The 21,112-nt window shown below is 42.4% G+C and overlaps 1 protein-coding gene across 3 annotated transcripts in view; it reads left to right on the forward strand.

Moving 5' to 3' along the window:
• The first annotated feature begins 4,358 nt into the window (after nucleotides 1-4,358).
• Nucleotides 4,359-21,112, forward strand: part of Cirl (Calcium-independent receptor for alpha-latrotoxin) — a 470,390-nt gene continuing 453,636 nt past the window's right edge. For all 3 annotated transcript variants that reach the window (XM_073089923.1, XM_073089924.1, XM_073089925.1), the window contains exon 1: nucleotides 4,359-4,628. The gene's annotated coding sequence lies outside the window, so the exon portion shown is untranslated. The remainder of the gene's footprint in view (nucleotides 4,629-21,112) is intronic.

Here is a 21,112-nt window from a genome sequence, read left to right on the forward strand (position 1 = left end):
GACTCATTATTTATCACATACTGCAGGCCAAATTAATTGACGGATTTTAGCATATTAATTGTTGTTAAAACATCCAAATTGTAGGAGTGACATAGGCTACATTTTTAAACAGTTGAGTTTTGTTTTTATAACAATTCTCTATATTTAGACAACAGAAATTTATATGAAATTTAAATACCGTACATGGCTCAAGCAATCAAGCAGTAGTTAAAATATAAAGCGTATGAAATAGATGGTGAAATTCCGTAGTATATTGAACGGCGTGCGAGGACAGCGCCGCCATACACTGTAATTACATGCCCATCAAACTCATATTCAATACTCTATTAATTTAATGCGAACAGCAATAAATACTAGGAAGCAATCTATAGAATGTACTATGAAATCTAAATTTATTGAATTTGTGATTTTTAGTATTAAATGGAAGAGGTATGAATGTGGTAGGATCCTCTGTAGCATCGCACATTTTTTGTCTTTTAACTGCAGTGTTAAGCGATGTTGTGTTCCGCTTTGAAGGGTGTAAGGGTATACTTGACCGAGGTGTTCCAACTTAGTCCTTAGGATTGACCCAATTTTGTGGCCAAACTCAGGCAGGAATCTTATCTCATCTGGCGTTGATTACAGATGGATGGCAGTAGACAGCATCAGGTGGACTGCCTTGTCGTCGACCTTTTCTGTTACAAATAACGTAATTTAAATCAGTGCATCTAGAGAGAAGGAATTTTTCTCGGGTTTCTTATAAAGAGCAGGTATTTAGAAGGTGGTACTTACTCACTTAGGTGGCTGGACGTTCCAGCTTAGTCCTCAGGGGCAGCGGAGCATCTGTGGCCGAGCTCAGGTAGAAATATCTACAGATGTCCATGGGCGGCAGTAGCTACTTACCATCAGGTGGACTGCATGCTCGTCTGCTACTTCTATATTATAAAAAAATGCAAGTAAACTCTAGAAAAAGGTGAAAATGTTTTTCTTAAAAAGGTTACAATAATCGCGATGACGTAGATCTTTTCGTACCATATCTTCTTAACAAAATACCTACGAAGTACAGATAAGCATTCTTTCCTAAAATTAAAGATAGATTTACATGTTGCCGGAGCGAAGCCCAAATCCAAGGATTAACTTCAAAGGGCCAACGCAATTCTGAAAATGCGTTTTTATAGAAATACCTACTCGCTTTGATGACAAAGATTCTGTCAGCAAATTGCGGATGACACAATTTCAAAAGCTGAGGAAGCTCAGCCGATTATTTCTATCTTGTCCCTGCCGATCATCTGGGGAATTCGGGAATTACTCAGGAAATGCACAAAAGGAGCCTTTTTGTATCATCTCGTAGCTATGGAGGCTTGGAGAAAATCCTGCTTTACCTTTTTCTAGAAATTAAAATACGCTTTTATTGGATAGTCGTAGTACTGTACTCGTATACCCAGTGCCGTGAATGCAGGATGTGGATACGTACAAAACGTAGGTAAGTATTCGCACATTCTAATTAATAAAACATGTTTTAACACTATTATTTTAAACAAGGCGTATAGTCCGCGCCAAACTGCTAGTCCGTTCTGAACATAGAAGCGAGTCACCTCGAATAGCTAATTGTAGATACTACTGGGACGAAGATAGCGCGGAAGCCGTCCAGGCACCTGTCCCCTACCGGCTCTCGCCCACGGGTACATAGCTGCGTTAGTATGCCCTTACGTTGCTCCGAAATATGTGCTTGTAGTTGTGCACAACAACTTCAGAGCGGACTAGCAGTTTGGCGCGTACTATACCTACATATATATAACCGTCAACGCGATTCATTCATATTATGTTGTCCCACTGCTGGCACAGCTTACTCCTCAGAGTGAAAAAGACTTAGACTATAGCCCGTCACGCTTAAGTGTGATATGAAAGATTACAAATATTTTTGAGAACTAATTTTTTACATAACTCTAAGATATGTAGAAATCCCCACGATATCTTCCTTCACCATCAAATATTATATTGTATGCATAGTAACATTTACTATGCTTTAAAGTATACGATTCATCTTATTATGTAGTCCCACTGCTGGGCACGACTTACTGCTTAGAATGAAAAAGACTTAGATCATAGCCCGTCACACTGGCAGTACGCATAGAAACGTTCCAAACATTTTTGAGAACTGTTTTTTAGAACTCTAAGATGTGTCGATTTCCTCACGATATATTCATTCACTATTAAAACAAGTGATAATATAAATAATTATTGTATGTTGCATGACTTGTATTGTACATTAATTTAATTCCACTGACCAAAAAGATCACCAACGCTATGCGAAAATTCAAATTAAATATACCTAATATTGTACAATAACGGAATATCTCAACGCATTTCAGGCTGGATTGCGTTTAATTGAATAACCGATCCGGCCGGTATTAAATAACTCGATTGGATAAAATATTTCTGTGTGCAGTGACAATAAGTGCTAGGTACTTTATTTTCAGATCCATTAGCCTTTGTCCACGTTGTTTCGTTTGGTCACTTGTTTGATTATAAGCGAGTAGAGATGTGCGATTATGTAAACAATCGGTTTTATTGACGTGGCACACGAGCTTGGAATTGACTTAAGTTGCTATAAATACCTCTGACTGAGTTGCCTTTTGAAAGTATATCTCCCTTATACCTTTTGAAACAGAATAGATGTAACTATAGTGCTCTCAATGTTGTTATAAGTTTATATTTAAGAGATATATGTTTAAAGGAAAAAGAATCTTGCTCTCTTGCTCATTGCCCTGATTGTACAACTTGTTCAAAGTAGATATATTATGTCGCCATACATTTTCATTTACAAGTAGATAGATAGCTAGTAATGTATTAACATCATAGATAAGTATAGATATCTCACCGCCTTGTAATTGAAGGAAGCAATTAAATGGCTTAAACGGCTGACAATCCCGTCAGCCACTTAATAGTTGTCATGGTGTTATTTCGCGGAACAATGCCGACATGCGCAGTTAAGTGGTGCGAAAACACGAAATCGAAGAAAAAGTGCGGTAATATATCGTTTCATTCGTGAATGATCTAAAAACTACATTTTATTAATATTTTTCAAACACGAAATAGATGACAGTGACAATTTTGTCAAAACTGGTTACATTTTCTTGTTAGGAGTGAGTAATCTTTACTAATCTATGAGTAACATAAACAAAAATCTAAGTTCATCATCATTTTACGTCTAGAGTGTCTAGACTGCCTGGCCGGGTATCGAACCCGGAACCCTTTGCGTAGCGAACCGGAATAATAACTGCGCCTGGTAATTAATTATGTTCATAAATAAAATAGTAAGCCGAGATCTTGTTATCATAAAACGTCATAGGTAGTAAACTAGTTTACAGTTCGCAGTGAGACAAATCGGCTACTATAGATAAGTTATGCATACGGGAACGTTGCACTTTATCCATCCATTTGCCGGATTTGAACCAGCTCACACAAACCACCGTGTGCATAAAACAATTAATCCTGAAACGATAGGTTCGCATCGATTTAAAATGTCGGCCAAACGTTGCCCCATAATTCAGAATTACCGCCCTGCGCCATCTTGTCTGCTAATAGAGGTTTATTAATATCGTAAAATTCCTAGCCCGCCTCTTAAGCGGGCATTTCGCTTTTAAATTAACGTTTCGAGGCGCTTAATCCCAGCTTATATGCAACTACGTACCTACAGACGGGATAGCCGCAAAACTGGACGCTAAATATTGAGACCTCACTAATGTATTGGTTTTTATTCGCGAAACCAAGAACTTTCAACTCTTTTAACACTTTTTGTTTTGGCAATCCTCCATTTTTAACTTGCGCCATTATTCAGTTTAACAAATGAATCGTCTGCATTACAAAGATTTTCTTTTATAAAGCCTTCTTAACGTTTCGCTTCAGATTTTTCGATAAAACCTTCAAGACTTGATTTGCATATTGGTAAGGTCTAGAACGTAATGTCTAGTTAGTTTATTTTCTCCGAAGCACAGAGCTATCAGTATCCGTATCAAGATACTTACAATATGAAACCTAATACCCATCGGACGGGCATCCATACGTTGTAAATTTGATTGGAGATAGAAATGCAACGAGCACTAAGCCCGTAAGCTTTGCTTTTATCGAATAGAAAGCGTAGGCAGCGAGAGACAAAGACCCCACAACTAGACCTGTAACGGAGTGTGACCACTACGACACGTAGGTTTTTATTATCTTTATCTCCCGTACTACGATGCACTTCAATCAAAGATCCCGAGGCCGCTCTAGGCCGACGCACTCACCGACATAACACGTGCATTACTCACGAAATATTTTCATAAAACCGACCGAAGCAAACGCACCCGACCGCCTCCCCCCGCCCTCTCGGCAAAACCAGTTCAGTTCGTGCCCGGCCGCCGTGCGCGTCGGTCGTTCGTCGGAGGTGTGTCGCGGTCGCGTTGTGTTACGAAAAACATCTTTTGTACCAAAACCAAACCAGTGCTGTGGATTCATCTTTATGGTGTTCGTGTGAGATTGTGCCATTTCGTATTGTGATGTTACGTGTTTCGCATGCAATAGTGTCGGATTTCTCTTGAAAAGAGTGGGACGGGTTCCGCCTGCCGCCGCCGGACGCCTTTTCTCTCCGATCTCGGGATATCATTAAGGTATTTATTGTTACACCGGCTCATTGTTGTAAGGAATTCTTTCTACGGCCCCCGTGTAGTTAAATCGATAGTCTCGATTCAAGTTGTATGCGAGCGTCGAGGCTGCGTTGTAATGCGTCGGTATTGAATCGCAGATTGTGGATGGTGTTAGTGGATTTGCATTGTAGATGCGCGCGGCGTGCCAGTGCAGTAAACACCACAGCAGTGGGTTCGATTCCAGTCGAGTGGGCCTCGATTAATTACACTTACTTGACCCGCGCCTCGCTACACTGACCCGGGATAGGTATAGTCTATTACTACATTCATGTTTGTTTTGCTTTTAGTTTACTCACTACATAACCTGTCTAGTTTTAGATAACTTAGTGTTTACCACCTTTTACACAAACGAACTTATCAATAAAAACATTACTCAATGAAAACGTTACAGCTTTGATGTATATGAAATAACGGAAAACAAAAAATAAACAGAAAAGCTTACCGCGATGTGTTATCTATGATTCTTGGAAGAGCGCAATACAATAACGAAGCCTTATTAAACTCTGAGTCACTATCAAACTTTTTACTTATAGTACTAATTAAGACGAAGTTAACTACTGAGAAACTGTGATAAGCTTTTAAATAATAATTTCACAGAAAAAATAGTTTATAAAAATGTTATTATGCTTTTATCTACCTACATAGGAAACTTTTTATATTAAGTTAGTATGTTTAGAGAAAAAGAAGTTGTGGATAAAATCCTGTTTGTTTTGAATATCGAAATTTCGTTTCCCATTATCCAATAGATGGCGTAACTTGTAGCTAAACAATGTAATGTTTCACGGACACGAATTATATTATTTTGAAATTTGCCACAGATTCTTTACAAGCAGGTGAATTGTATGAACATAATAGTGTTTTGTTAACTTCATTTCAACCAACAATTGTTATGAGGCATCATCATCATCATCATCATCATCATCATCAACCCGTTACTGTCCCACTGCTGGGCACGGGTCTCCTCTCAGAATGAGGATTAGGCCATAGTCCACCGCGCTGGCCAAGTGCGTATTGGTAGACTTCACATACCCTTAAGATTTTTTTTTTTTTATATGAGGCAAAAATTACCTTCGACAATGCTATTGAAATATTGTAATTTCATGTTGATTCCGTCACTATTATTTAGTATATTTTTATCAAATATACCTATTTGCTAAGGTCCTTTTTACAAACTCTGGGTTTAAACTGAAAGTGGTTAAAATTGGACGTCAATTAAAAAAGAGTGAAAATGACTCTTCTTAGAGAGTATGCTAACTTGACCGAAAGGTGAGTTAGCGGACGAACGTACACCAAAGGGAAGCTCTAAGTAGATGATATACATACATACATATTATACATGAGGTCGTTATTCGCATCTTCCCCGAAGGACCAAATGTTTAAAGACTTGTGTAACATGTGCTTACATAAAATGTTAAGTTAGTAGATATAGATGTAATTTATCAACAAAACACAACAAAATCTAATTTTGCCTATATTAATTTAGGTGCAACAAAAAATCATAATTACCGATTTACACACTCATTAAAAGTACTACTTACTAAGGTAAGTAACGTTTTCGATGTACACTCAATGAAAACGTTATTAATTCTTTACCTATTTAACCAAGAACGATTTGATTTGTTCACGAGATTTTATTTTTCGAAAAATACGCTCTTTCGACTTCTATATCTTCATACTGCAATACCTGCATAAACAAAACCTGAGTCAAAATTTGTATTTAATTTTTCACCTATTTATATCAAAAGCAAATTAATTTTTAACTAAATTATTTTTACAAAAATCAATATTGTAAGTTTTACAAGTTTTATAAACTTTCATAAGGAAAGCTAGCGTCAAATTCTATATTAATTTCTTTGACACTCAAAAAATCCGTTGCTTACAAAAATTTATTAAATCTAAAGACGTCAGTTCTAGAACTTCATAAACCTACGTGAGCAAAACAGTCACAATCTATACGATCCAGTTACCTAACATATTCAGTAGCAAGTGTATTAGTGGCTATAAAATTATATCACAGATAATAAATACCAATAAAGGAGATGGTACCACAAATTACTGAATACCAAATTGTTATTTATTGTGTTGACCTAGAAAGCACCCATCCAATTTTATCTAGACCCATCGAGAGGTCACATCTAGAGACGAATCCATTGATTTACTCGTAAACTAAGTCGTAAACTCTTTATTGTTGGCGCGCAAATGATAACGCATTTTGAATAAAAATAAGCTTAGGGATATCAAATTAAGTTAAGGTTTGATCTTTATTGTTCAATTAGTTTTATATTAATTGTATGGTTTTGCGTAAAAATATGACGTGTTATTTAGTATCTTTTTTATGGCACTGAACGTTCAAGTGACTGAAGTTGCAAAACAGCTTTTAAAGGGTACTAAAATAGATATGAAGCTATTTAAAATATAAAATGTAAAAATGCGAAGGCGAAAAAAGGCTGGGTGAACATTTATTTACAGATGAGAAAAATAGTTGTATTCCATAGTATTTTCTTCAAAAACCACATTTGAGTATTCCCGGGGTCGCTAACCTCAAAATACTGCTTTACGTATGGCTACGTAACTATAAAATACATTCTGTACGGCAGTATGCTCTCAATAAATAACAATATAGAAAAGTAAAAAATATTTCTGTTTAACAATAATCATATAAATATTAAAGATATACCATATGTACAATTCTTACCTGAGTTACGATGAAAATATCAGAATTATTTACTCTTATGAAATTACACTATTCCAGGGTATATAATGATGTTAAAATCCACAACATTAATATTTGATATTGACACAAAGTTCTATAAAAATAAAAATTGAAGTGTCGTCTCTTCATTTGAATGCGAGCACGTGTCGCGCTGCACCCCAGTGCCGCGGGCATTAATTTACCGCGAAAAAATCTCAAAACCGTCCGGAAACGTGCGTTCCATCGGTAGTTGTCGAACAGATGTCGACATGTGTCGCACTCGCTGTACGTCCATGCCATGCCGTGGGCTAATTGACTAGGAAAAATTGCGTTCGCTTCGCGCCCTAGCCGCTTGACGTTGACGTTCGAAATTTGAATTTCTTGCTCTGATTTGAAATTGTATTTTTTGTTTTCACTATTTTTGTACTGTATTACGCGGTTTGTGTAATGTTCTAAATTCAAATGCTTTTTTCTTTTTATTTTTTGTTTACATAAGTTAGAAAAGATAATACTATACGTACATGTCTCTTTGAGTATTCCCGAGTATTTGAGTATTACATAATATTTTTTATCTGTAAATAAGCTTTAAGTTGCATAATGTAACCTGTTATGCGCACAAAATATAAATCTTTAAAAATTGGAACTACCTTCTTAAAAATTAAATATAAAAAGCACCCGGAATAAGTCAAATTTTAAATCTGTTACTTAATACTTTAAAATTAAATTACTGGAGTAATAATAACATGTATGTACTAAGCATATTGATATTTTTATGTATTTCTTTTTCTTTGTTGTGGCATCGCACATTTTGCGCATAGTCATTTACAAAACAGATAAAAAATAGTAACATAATAGAAGTTTGTATAAGGATGAGTCTGTTCTTATTCTTATTCACACCATTTGAAACTAAGTATCTATTGTCACCGCTTACGATAATCGTCACATCTTGTGATATGTATCGTACTTTAGTACCATTACGTATTCTGTGGTATCGCTCGTAGTATTCAAAGACTCCGCGATTGAAGATCCGAGTTTTGTTTATGGTTGGATTTTATCTGTGAATCGATTTCTGAGGGATTTGTTTATGGTTTCGGTTACGTTTTCGAAATTCTTGGTTATCTACGTTTTACACAGGAATGTATGGGCGATGGGTTTTAGTCGAATTAAGACAATAATCTTTGTTTAACAAGAAAATAAACCTTGTTTTTCATTATGTTTCAAATCAATTGTAAATTCGAAAGTTACAAGTGTTATATTTATTTTGAATCAGACTTTTTATACTAAAATATTTTGACTTTTTATAATAAAATATTATAAAAAAAAAACTCATTGAAAGAACGCGTTTCATTACACAATATAACAACTGGCGTAATTCAATTTAAGCTTCCGAAAAAAAATACATTCAGAACTCAGAGAAATGTTACATTAACAGATTTTAAAAATTAATAATTATTCTTAGTTTCAAAAGCAACGGTACCTAAAATCGTTTAAGCAAATGGAAAGATCCCACAAGGAAATCTGAAGGGTTGGTTCCCCACAAATAGGGAATTCTAGTGTAGGGTTCGATATCCTTTGAAGCTACCCATGCATAGGTTTCATAAAAATTTAATACGCATACATAGGCAAGCCTTGGATCAATAAGTTTTAGCGGATTCCGCGTATCGGGGTTAGACACACATATATACAAACGCACAAATACCCAGACCCATAGACTAATGTTCATGTTTTATTGGATGTCGAACACGAAACTTAGTATGTAACTTCTTATAACATACTAATTTGAGCTTTTAAATAAATATATAAAATAGACAATTACCACTAAGTTCATTCCATGGTCATAAATATCCTTTGGCTTTAATTAGCAATCGTATCAAAATCGATCTAGCCGTGTTTTAATATGTAGGTTCCTAGAAACAACACACTTAAGATAAACATCTCAGCGTGGTAAAATAACTTTATTTAACTTAAATATTCGTAATTTTACCTACCTATAACGTTTTTATAAGACAAATTATTATTATGTTTTTATATGTCACTGAAAATGGTCTCAATATCCTTTTCTAAACATATTACTGTATAGCAGCTATAATTTTAAAAATATATAATTAATTTAATGTAGTAAACTTCCTATTATTAGTCTAGTGTCACTAATGTTTACCTTAAAAATCCACAATTCAAGATGCTAACTTATACCATTTAATAGTTCTACTTGTAATCTCTGGCCAGGTATTAACAGTAAAAATATAATGGTCGCCGGACCGTTAACCGAACGGACCATAGATAACGTCTTGTCTTTGTTCGGTACAAGATGGCGGATTATTTAATTTTGACAGCTCGCGGTGACAGAAGTGGCTTTGATGATAATGCCTTTTAGGATTAGAACGGATGATTTTATCAACGCTTTTAAAATGCTTTCGTACTAAAATATGCATATTTGTTTTATCTTTTGAAAGAGTTATACATACAATTGAAGTATGGTATAGATTTAAATCCATAGATATGGTTCTGTGTAGCTTTTTAATCTTGCCGTATTATAATATGTAAAACCAATTTACATAGACACATTGGCATTCAGTAAACACTTGCGTACTAATATCATGATATATTGGCATTTATTTGTCCTACTGCACGTAGGACGCATCGAGTGTTGAACTGACTAAAAATATTATTTTTTTCGTCTTAAGTGAGATACGCTTACGTATAGTTCGCGCCAAACTGCCAGTCCGCTCTGAAGTTGTTGCGAGCAGGAGTAGTCATACATTTCTAGGACGACGCGATTTATTTCTATATTCAGAGCGGACTAGCAGTTTTACGCGGGCCATACACATACACGTTAGAATGTGTGAAAACTAAAATCTCCCGAAAAATAACAAGTTATATCTAGCCCAAATCATCTCCCTAAGAAAATATACGTGAAATATATATTTATTATTATATTTCGGAAGATTTTGGTTTTCACATATACGTGCCAAAACGTAAATTAATTAAGCTTAAAGTTAGAACGCCTATTATTCCTTGTATTCCTCCTATTAAACTCTTCCAAACAAAATATTTGACTACAAGTCAATAAAGACTAAAATATACTAGACCAACGTCATACAACGTAAAATGCCTACGTGACTAAAAATTGTTTTTAAAACGCCTCATTGTCCTAAAAATAAGATAATACTAAAAGCATCGCTCAATAACAAAACTTCTCTTCCATTGCCATTATCTTTATTACGAAGTTATGACGAAACTCAGCGGGGAACCGCATCTTTAAACAATAGAAACGAGTTGTTTCTAGTATTTTATATTATGTGTAGTAGTGTAGAAGTGCCTTAATACGTAAGGGCACTTAACACTTGTATGTACTAAAGCTGATTACAAAACCAAAAGATAGATAGAAGTTCAATGTACTAAAATGACATATGAATTTATGATTGTGCCAAGGAATGTATTGTGGTCTAAATTTCAATAATAAAATCTTACATAAAGTGCCTTCCTAAGTCATGTAGAAATTTTAAATAAGTTGCGTAATTTGGGCCGGAACAAAGACTTCCTCCATCACCAGAAGAATCACCTCCATCGACCAAGATGCGCCTAATATTTTAATATTGTATATAAGATCGATCGCTCGATAGATAACTAATCTCTATTTGGTAATCAATCTATGCAATATATTGCCCGTTTCAAAGCAGTGAAACACAAAAAGGCTTGCAATAAAATAAAAATATACTACTGCAAATAAAAATTTTGCTTTTTGCAAGCCAATGTCTTATATAAGAATTGTACGAGTAAAAACATTTCGTTGTGGATTAAAAAACTACGCTTACTGCATAATAGATAACAGTGAAAGTACTATTTACTATAACACGCGATTAAGTAAAAACTACGGACTATTTTTTGTTTATGTAGTGGTTTTATCTCATTCAATATGTTTTTGCATTTTTGTTTAGAATTGAAAAGGAAACATGCCTTATAGAAGGTATGCGAACCGTTGAAATAAATAATAAAAGTTTTTTTTTATATATATAATGTAGGAGTAGCAGACGAGCATGCAGTCCACCTGATGGTAAGTGGCTACTACCGCTCATGGACATCTTTAATCAACCCCAGATAGAATTAGATATTCCTACCTGAGGTCGGCCTCAGATGCGCTGCTACCCCTGGAGGACTAAGCTGGAATGCCTCGGAAAAGTCTCTCTCCCTTACCACACCCTTCAAACCGGAACACAGCAGCGCCGAACACTGCTGTTATTAGGTAGAAATAGGTGTGGCGGTGGTGCCGCCGGAGTCGAACCACAAAGGGTTTTACCACCTTCAAATTAATATTAATATTGCAACCTGACGGCAATATTGTGGTACCACATAAACATTTTTGGTTTAAAACAGGAGGTATTTTAGTGTTATAAGAGGAGCTCGCAACCGTTGACCGTGGCAGAATGTGCTCCAAAATTTTCCCAGTTATACAAAGAGATTAGTGCCCAACAATACTGCTTGAGCATATAACTATGCGAACCAAGTCAATCTTGGACTTCTTAGCCCTAAATACTTTAAACAGAATACCATAGAGTTCGAACAAACTATGACTCCCAAGAACTTCGGTTCAATCGCCAACTACCAGACTAGGCACGGACAAGTAACCAACTAAATTATGTTACAACAGCATATGCAACGCGTACTGCGAACTAAGATCAGGAAATTAATTCGTATCTGCCATCGAACGAAAGCGGTCGTCCTATGCCGCGGCGTGACTTCGCCGCTTGGCGCAGGGTCTGCGGGCCTCGAGGGATCCCTCCTTGCCCGGGCAATCTCCTCAGTGGGTAACACTGCCCACCGGTGTTGTGGGCTGCCGTGAGGCAGCGGTGCAGCAATCGGTCCTAACGTGACCTGTGCTAGGCTGCGTGTGCAGATTTTCAGTCCTCCAGATGGTCGGAGGACACCTGCCCCTCGAGTTCACGAGGGAGCGGGCGACCGTCGGGGGGTCGAGCGTGGAGGGGCGCGAAGCCTCTCAGATGGGCATGTGGCCCATTGTCGGCGCATGCGTACATACGATGCGCCAACCTGGCCACAAACCTGTCCAAGGTCGGAACCTTGAGGTCGCGCTCCAACACGTCGTTCCGAACATAGCGGCCCGCCCTCACGATCGTTCGTAGGGCCTGGTTCTGCACAGTACGGAGACGCTTACGGTTGGACTCTGACACCAGAGCATACCATGCTGGCGCCGCATAAGTTAGGCGTGATCGGACGTACAACTTGTACACCCTTAGTTTAGTACGGGTCGGTAGATGAGATGCCAACACTGGTCGGAGCATCGCTCGTGCAGCACGGGCCTGTCGGATCACGTGGTCCACCTGAGGCACCATGTGCAGCGAGCGATCAATGTGACATCCCAAGTACCTAACTGTGGGCTGCCAAGCTACTTCCCGATCACGGAAACGTAGCGGCGGCGGCATAGTACGCCTGCGGCTGAAAAGTGTCGCGACCGTCTTACCGACGTTGACGGCCATACGCCACTTGTCCAGCCACTCTGGGAGCAGGTCCAGCAAGCGCTGCATCCTGCGTGTTGCTAGCACAGGATCACGAGAGGACGCGAAGTACGCGCTGTCGTCCGCGAACAACGCGAGTTCTACGTCCCTTTCCCATTCCTCGAGGTGACCTTCGAGGGTGGGAATGTCGTTGGTGTAGAGTGCGTAGAGTAGTGGCGAGAGGCAGCTGCCTTGAGGCACGCCCGCACGTATTGGGCGGGGGTCTGAGGCTACGTTCTCGACCGATACAAAGAACTGCCGCCCATCTAGAAACGACGCTATTAGCCGCACCAGCAAAGCCGGCACGGGCGACTCCAACAGCTTAAAAACGAGACCAGGATGCCATACGCGGTCGAACGCCTTCTCGATATCGAGAAAGACGCCGACCGTGTGTCGTCCGTAGTTGGCCTCGCTTGTAAGATGGTGGATCACCCGTGTAAGCTGAAGCGTTGTCGAGTGACCGGCGCGGAAGCCGAACTGCTCGTCCCTTAAAACAAGTAACGGCTGCAGTCGCTTCAACGCCAGTCTCTCGAACAGCTTCGCTATGGTGGGCAATAGCGTGATGGGACGGTAGCTGGCCGGGAGACGACGGTCTTTCCCCGGCTTCGGGAGAACTATTACCTTCCCCAACTTCCAGGTGGAAGGGAAGTAGCCCGTGCGGAGAATGCCGTTGAAGAGCCTAGTCATAGTGACTATGGCTCCTCTTGGCAGCATTGCCAACGCCATATTCGGCACGCCGTCGGGGCCTGGCGCCTTGCGCTTCGGCAGGCGCAAGGCGGCCTTCCGCGTCTCCGAGGGGGAGATAAACTCCAAGCCCTGGGGTGGCGGTGTCGGACGCCCGAGGAAGTCCTCTACCCACGCCTCTACGATCTCGTGGTGTTCGGCGGCGGCGGCGGATGCGGGGTGCGGGGAGAATTGCTCTTCCAAGTGCTCCGCATGGATCTCCGCCCTGTCCTTAGGCGCATAGCACCGCCTGCCCGCCCCATTTAGAAGCGGGTAGACTGGCGCTTTGGCTCGGGTAAGCTGTCTGCTGAGATGAAAGAGTGAAGTTTCGTGTTCACCAGCCTGGTCGACTCTCGCCTCCCAGGTGGCCCCACGATACTCCGCCATCCCAGCAGACAACTCCTCCGCCACTGCGTTGAGGTCACGCTTGACCCGGGGGCAGCGGGTGCGCGCCCATAATCGGCGTAATAACCTTTTGTAGGCCAACTTTTTCTCCAGGTGGACTGGGAGTCTCGCGCGTCTATGCGTCTTCGGTGTGAGGGTGGTTGCTGCGTCCAGCGCCTCCCGGACTGAAGCCGAGAAGGCGCTGGCCGCCGCTTCCACCCCCTCCGGCGTACTTAGCGATTGGGGGAGTTTAATACCACCCAAGGTGATTTGAAAAGCTCCCCAGTCCACCCTTCGAGTTTGGCGCGGGAATGCCACTGATTCGGCTCCTAGGCCAAGCGTGACGAGTATGGGGAGGTGCTGTGTGTCCAGATCATACAGCACCTCCACATGGACGGGACAACGGAGACCCCTATGGAGCACTATGTCCAGGACATCAGGACGATGGGACTCGTCCGAGGGAATGTGCGTGGGTGATTCTGGCCCAATCACCTCGTAGCCATTCGCCTCAGAGTCTTCGTACAGCTTGCGTCCCACCTGGTTGACGATTCTGGATCCCCAAGCCTTATGTTTGGCATTGAGGTCGCCGGTCAGTAAGGTCGCAGCACCATCGTCCAGGATGGTATGGATGTCCTGCGGGTCAAAGAGGGGTCCAGGCGGTCTATAGGCTGCAAACAGCCGCAGCTCCTGGCCCGCCGCACTCACCACCGCCCCGATGGAACGTGTGTGAGTGAACGGCGGGAGCGGTAGTACATCGTGTACCACATCGCGACGAACCGCTATGGCGGTGCCTCTGTAGGCTATGCCTTGCGGTGATATTTCGTCGCGGCGGTACACGAAGTAGTTGGGCAACCGGAAGTCTTGGGCCGGGCGCAGCTTCGTCTCGCCCAGGAGCATCACGTGAACGTCCTGCTCCTGGACGAGACGCCTGAGCCCGTGTTGGTGTTTTGGGAGGTTGCCTCCCGGGTTCCAATACAGCAGCCTAAGTTGTACTGCCATATTGGAACCCGAGAGTGTTAGAAATGATATGTTTGATCGCTCCCACAAGCTCTGGGTACCGCGCAATAGCCTCACTGATGGTGGCTATTGCCTCCACCAGCTCATCGGCCGGCGTGTTGATCCCCAGAGCTTGTAGGGGGCGAGGGGCGGGGGTCGGCAGGTACACCGACCGTGGGCGTGGAGTGGGGCTCGGTGGTGCCGTGGGGACTTCCGGTTCCCGCTGCGACTGTTTACCCTTGCCCTTACCTTTCCCTTTGCGGGAGGGAGCCGCCTGTGCAGCAACCGGGGCTGGAGTCGGCGCTGGAGGAGGTGGCAGGTGTTGTGCCGGAGTCGGTGCCGGTGTGGCAGCTGGCTGGACGCTGGCCACCGGGGGGCGCGGCTGGGGGGCCGCTTTCGGTTTGTTCAGCAGAGGCCTCGCAGCCTGTGTTTCCACCTGCTGCTCGGTCCTCTGCTGGTGCCTCTTGGCCTTCCGCCTGCTGCCCCGTACGTTCTTGCCGCGCGGTGCAGGGGGGTTGGCCGGGGCCATGAGCGATGCGCCCTCGGTGGGCGCGAACTCCTCCACGACTCTCCGGGGTACTGGCTCCCTAGTGGTGGTCGCGGACGGCTTGCGTGCAGATGTTGTTGTTGGGACGGGTGGACGGGGCGGAGGGACGTTCATTCCCCTGATGCGCGCCATCTTCCTTAGGTACGCACACGACCTGTTATTGGACGTGTGCGCCCCGCGGCAGTTGACGCACTTGGGGGTCGCGTCCCTCGGTTCCGGGCAGTCCCCGACGACATGCGATCCCGCGCAGCGGACGCATCTGGCCGGCCGGTGGCAGTTGACTGAGGAGTGCCCCACCGCCTGGCAGCGATGACACTGGGGGGGGCCGAAACGACCCCTCCACGCCTCAACAATTACCCCCGGCATGAACAGAAGCTCGCTTACCCCATAAAGGCGCGCGAGCTCCGTTTCGGCCATCCGGTCCAGCTGCACGTAAAACACACAGCCGGGCTTGCCCCTCCTCGGTGGTATGTGGCGGGTGAAGCGCGCCGGGAACCCAAGCCGTTTCAGGGCTTCGGTGACTGCGTCCGGGTCTGTCATGCTCGGCAGGCCCTTGACTGCCACCTTAGTGGGGCGGTCGTCCTGCGGAGTATAACAGAACCAGGAGAGTCCCGGTTCCGTGGCGGACAGGTCCGTCAAGTACCTTTGGATTACCCGGTACTCTTCATCCGCCAGAGGCACGAACCTTATGCCCTGTCCGAAGGGCCTCGCGTTGGGTGCGCGACCCAACTTGTCCCGCAGCGCAGCAAAGTGGGTGGGCCAGTTGGGCATCCGCTCCACCACCAGGGGGGGGTACGCCTTCCCGGCCGCTGCAGCACTCGAGACCTGTTTGGGGGGTTTACCTTGTGCAGGTCGGGGTGCCGGTGAAGTTTGGCGCGGCGATGCTGGCGCAGTCAGCACCGCGGCATAGGATGACCCTGGCTGGGGTTCCGCATACAACCCCAGTCGCGACGACTCGGCAACGGGGGATGCAGGAACGAGGGGCGTGGGTGGACGGATTGGTGGGGTCGTGGCCCTGGGCGCCGGCGACGGCGTCGCTGCCAATGCGGCGTACGACGTCGAGTCCAGCCCGGCGTCCATTGCCGCGGTCCCTGTGGATGGAGATTGGGGGGTAGGGGAACGCGGGGGGGACCTAATTGAGCGTTCTCTTCTTACCACAAGCACATCAGTAGCAACCTCCGCGCCAGCCTCCGCGGACTCCTCTCTACTGTCTTCGTACTCGCTAGAGTAGGGTGAAGCGAGTTCGGAGCTGCCCTCCTCCACTCGTTGCACCTTCGCCGGCAGCTGGGCACTCTCCGGCGAGGTGGAAGGATGGCGCATCGTCTTCGTGGACTTCCTCGCTGTTTCTTCGGGTCTTCCCGTCATGGGTTTCCCTTGGAAATGCTGGGGCCGCAATGACTCCGCGCTGGTTTTTTCCAAGCGGGCTTCAATTGGCGTGATTTTTTGCGTAAAAATGTCACGCATCACCACCTGCCTTTTGGGTTTGGTCTTCGACGGTTCCGCGACCGTCTCTGTCTTCGGTCTCCCGTCCCTCTCTTGTGACACCCACTTGGGGGTAGTCAGGGAACCTCGGACCTCTCTCTCTCGGCCGTCTCCCTCTTCTGTTCGCCTAGTGAGGGTAGGGCGAGATTCTCGTCTCCCATCTCTTTCGCCGCCTTCCTCCTCTTCTGCTCTCATCTTGAGGGTGTCTTCGGAATAATGCCACCGCCTTTTCTAGCCAAGCCGATCTGTTAGCGTGATTCGTCCCAACACCGGGCCCCTTTACCATTAAAGGGTGGGTGTTGGGGCGGCCAAAAATAGCCGGCTACGCCGGTCGTCGCACTCGCGCGTGGGTGGGGGATCTGTGCACGGGCTCCGCAAGCGGCGCCGAACGCAGTCGCAGCATCTGCCATCAACTCTATAATAATAGCATACGAGAACTGCAAACTGTACTAACTTGCAAACCGCACGAAGACATCGTGGATTAAGCGTTAAGCGCCGTACGCACTATCCGAGCTACCCTTAATGGTATTAAAGCGAGCGAGATTAAACTGATTTAACTAGTCATTGAAGCAGACCATTAGCTGAGAAAGAAGTACCTGTTACTTAACAAAAGCTTTTTTAACACTTAATTTTATTAGTGGAAAAATTCATTAATTTGTTTGTAAGTTTGTTCCGTTTTTATGGTTGAATTAATTAACCAATCTTTATGATTTTTGGCACTCATGTAGATTGGACCTTTCAGAGAAATAAAGGTTTTGATATAACAAATTCGTACGGATCTCCAATTAATGGCAGAAAACTAAGTAGTAACCTTACAGGTGACCTGGATATTGGAACTATGGAAGCCTAGCGCAAACGGACCGATGAGCGAATGGTATAACTACGGTTAGTGCATGCGGAATTCATAAATATCTCAAACTAATGACGAAAAACATAAGTAGCTACTTTAAAAAAGGCCTATAATTAATATGGAAATTAAGGAAACCCAGCGCAAATGTACGGATGACTGAATATTCATCATCATCATCAACCCATTACTGTTCCACTACTGGGCACGGGCCTCCTCTCAGAATGAGTAGGATTAGGCCATAGTCCACCGCGCTGGCCAAGTGCGTATTGGTAGACTTCACATGCCTTTGAGATTTTTTTTATAAATCTCTCAGGTATGCAGGTTTCCTCACGATGTTTTCGTTCACCGTGCAAGTGATAATTAACTTCTAATACGGACATTATTTGAAAAATCAGAGGTGCCTGGGATTTGAACCTCGGACCCCTGGATCGAGAGGCCGAGTTTCTTAACCACCAGGATATCACTGCTGCTTACATGCTGCTACCGACCGAATGTTATAACCATGGATAGTGGATACGAAACTTAACACAGATGTTTACTATACAACATATTGTGACGCAAAAACTAGAATAGAAGTCGAAATACAATGGTGTTATGGAACTGTATTACGAATAGACTGTTGACACGACATGTTTATGGGTTACATGCGATGCCAGAGCCTGTTTCCGTTTGATATTTACCAGATGTTAAATATCAAACTCCTTAAAACAGTAAAATATTCCGTCATAAACAGTTGTACAAACTTAAACCCTTATTAATTTTTCGCTTATCCATTGCATAGAATCAACGGCAATTGTCATATTTTGCTTAAAAAAATAAATTTCCTGTAAAAAAAGTAAAAGTATGATTAAAATAATGTTGTTTTAAGAGATGGTAGTAACCCCCCAGGACTAAGATGGAACGCCTGACACATTTTGCTTGTCTATGCGTTTACGTTTGAGAACACAATCGCGCTGTTATAAAGCAGGTTGGTAGATTTATAAGATGGACTTCACAACCTAAATTAGGGTTCCGCATAATTCAAAAACCGAGGTAAAACCCATCCAGAATAAATACTCAAGGTTGTCAAGATAACAGCTATACATGTTTTTACTGATGTCAAGTTACTTTACGGCAAATAGCGAGATAAGAATGACACAAACGGTGGCGAAGGTCATGTACTGACCCCTACAGTTCTAGGTCTTATCGCAATAAATTATGTTAAACAGTACATGAATCAGTCTAAGTAGATATGGAAAACTTCTAAAGGAAGTGATGACACATTTGTGATCGACTTCAGGTAGGTCTCGTTTTATTTTAATATTTGTAATACTTGGCAGTCCAAACTACAGGAAACCAAGGAGCAGGAATCAAGAATTTTAATTACGTAAGTCGGCATTGCTAAGCGTACTTCTCATACGATTTGGTTGGTCCGAAGTATACCCGTTTCTAGTAGTAGAGGGAATCCTTCAAAATTGTTAGTAAAAACATAATCCATACATATAAATAAAATTGGAGTGTCTGTTTTTCATTTTGAAATAAACGCTTTTTACTACATGCATATGAATATACATACAGTACATACACCAAAATAATATTTTTTTAAATTTTTGTCTGTCTGTCTGTCTGTTTGTTCCGGCTAATCGCTGAAATGGCTTGACCGATTTTGACGGGACTTTTATTGGCAGGTAGCTGATGTAATAAAGAGTAACTTAGGCTACTTATATTTTAGAACTAGCTGTGCTCCTGTTTCTTTTTAACGTGGGTAAAACCGCGGGGCACAGTGGTAAATACGAGGAAAATATTGTTCAACATCTTTGTCGGTTGACAGATCGAAATCATTTAGGTACTCAATCTGAATAAAATTTCGGTTTGCCAAACTTGATAATATTTTAAGGAAGTTTTATTTATGTCTCAACCCTATCATTAAGTGAAGAGCTCTGTATGTATATCCACTAAAACAATAAACTATACTTTAGTATCTCGTATCTCCACATCTTTCTCGCCTCTAATAAAATCCTAAGTACCCAATAAACAAAGTGCTAACTTATCTAGAAAATTAAAGAAAATAAATTCTATCCAACATATTAAACGTCTAAATTAAATAAAATTGCTTTTACCGGAGTTAGTTAAGCTTTTTCCGAGGCTTCTATCTTGCGATTTCAATTTATACCCTAGAAGCCTCGCCCGTTCAATTTACTGGCGAATGCCTTACTGAACAGAGCAGTATTAAGTGCATTATCTATTCTTCAAGTTAACGTCATTCAAAGATCTGATTGGTCTTTCTACCTTAAGCCACTAATTTTCGTAACTTCGTACTACTTTTTTTATTGGGTAGTGGCGTTATGGAAGTATGGAGTTGTTTTTTAAATATTTACTGTTTGTTTAATGGTTAAAAGAAATAATCAATAATAAGTCTATACCTAAACTCTTCTCATTCTTAGAAAAGACCCGTATTCGTGTGGGAAAGTAATGGGTTAATAATGATAATTGTTTTTATCAACTTTCTTACCTTCCTCGGATTGCGTAAGGAAATAACATTACGGTATAGCCTCCGGCACGGTTATAAGAAGACTATTTTATTGTTCCGAATGTTCCCCTCAGAAATGATTTCGACCGAATCTATTCAGAGGTTTATTGTCAGATTGTTCCAAAATTATACACTTGCGCTTTAAATCTATTACAAAGATTTGATTGACGCTTTTTATTAGTAGGGTGGCTCGGAATTCAATAAAAAGTTAGGAACCGTATTACGGAATAGGCGGTTCCGTAGGTTATAAGCGAGATTACAAAGCAAAAAGCCGGCTTTTCAATCTAGCAATCAGCTGAACAAACGATCGATTTACGTAACACCGCTTTACGAGGTTTTCCACACCGAAATTCTGTCTGTGGCAGGCGATGTTTTCGCTTACGCTAAAACTCGCGATATATTGGCCTCTTTCCTTACAAACTCGACGGGATTTGCGTGTGAAAGGAGAAATGTAACGGTGTCAGCAACAGAGTCGTTAAATTCGGGAAGGTTTGGGATCGTGGTGAGGCGACAGTCTTGCTGCCAGGGTTTTACGAGTTTCGTATGACTCCGAAATCGGCTGGAGGTTATTTCCGGAAACTCATTTGAGAAGTTTCGCATCATCAAAAGTGGAAGTCGTGTGCCATTAAATTGGATTGTGACGATTCCTTTGGCTGTAACATCTAAAGCAACATATTGTACTCATCTTGGAAGATTTTACGCTGATTTTACTTCCCGTCGAGTAACAAACGTCAAATTTGCTTTAACACGCACCT

The sequence above is a fragment of the Epargyreus clarus genome, unplaced genomic scaffold (genome assembly GCF_041222505.1).
Source record: "Epargyreus clarus isolate Ecla_fem2 unplaced genomic scaffold, WU_Ecla_fem_2.2 ptg000031l, whole genome shotgun sequence".
In the NCBI taxonomy this organism is placed as follows: Eukaryota; Metazoa; Arthropoda; class Insecta; order Lepidoptera; family Hesperiidae; genus Epargyreus; species Epargyreus clarus.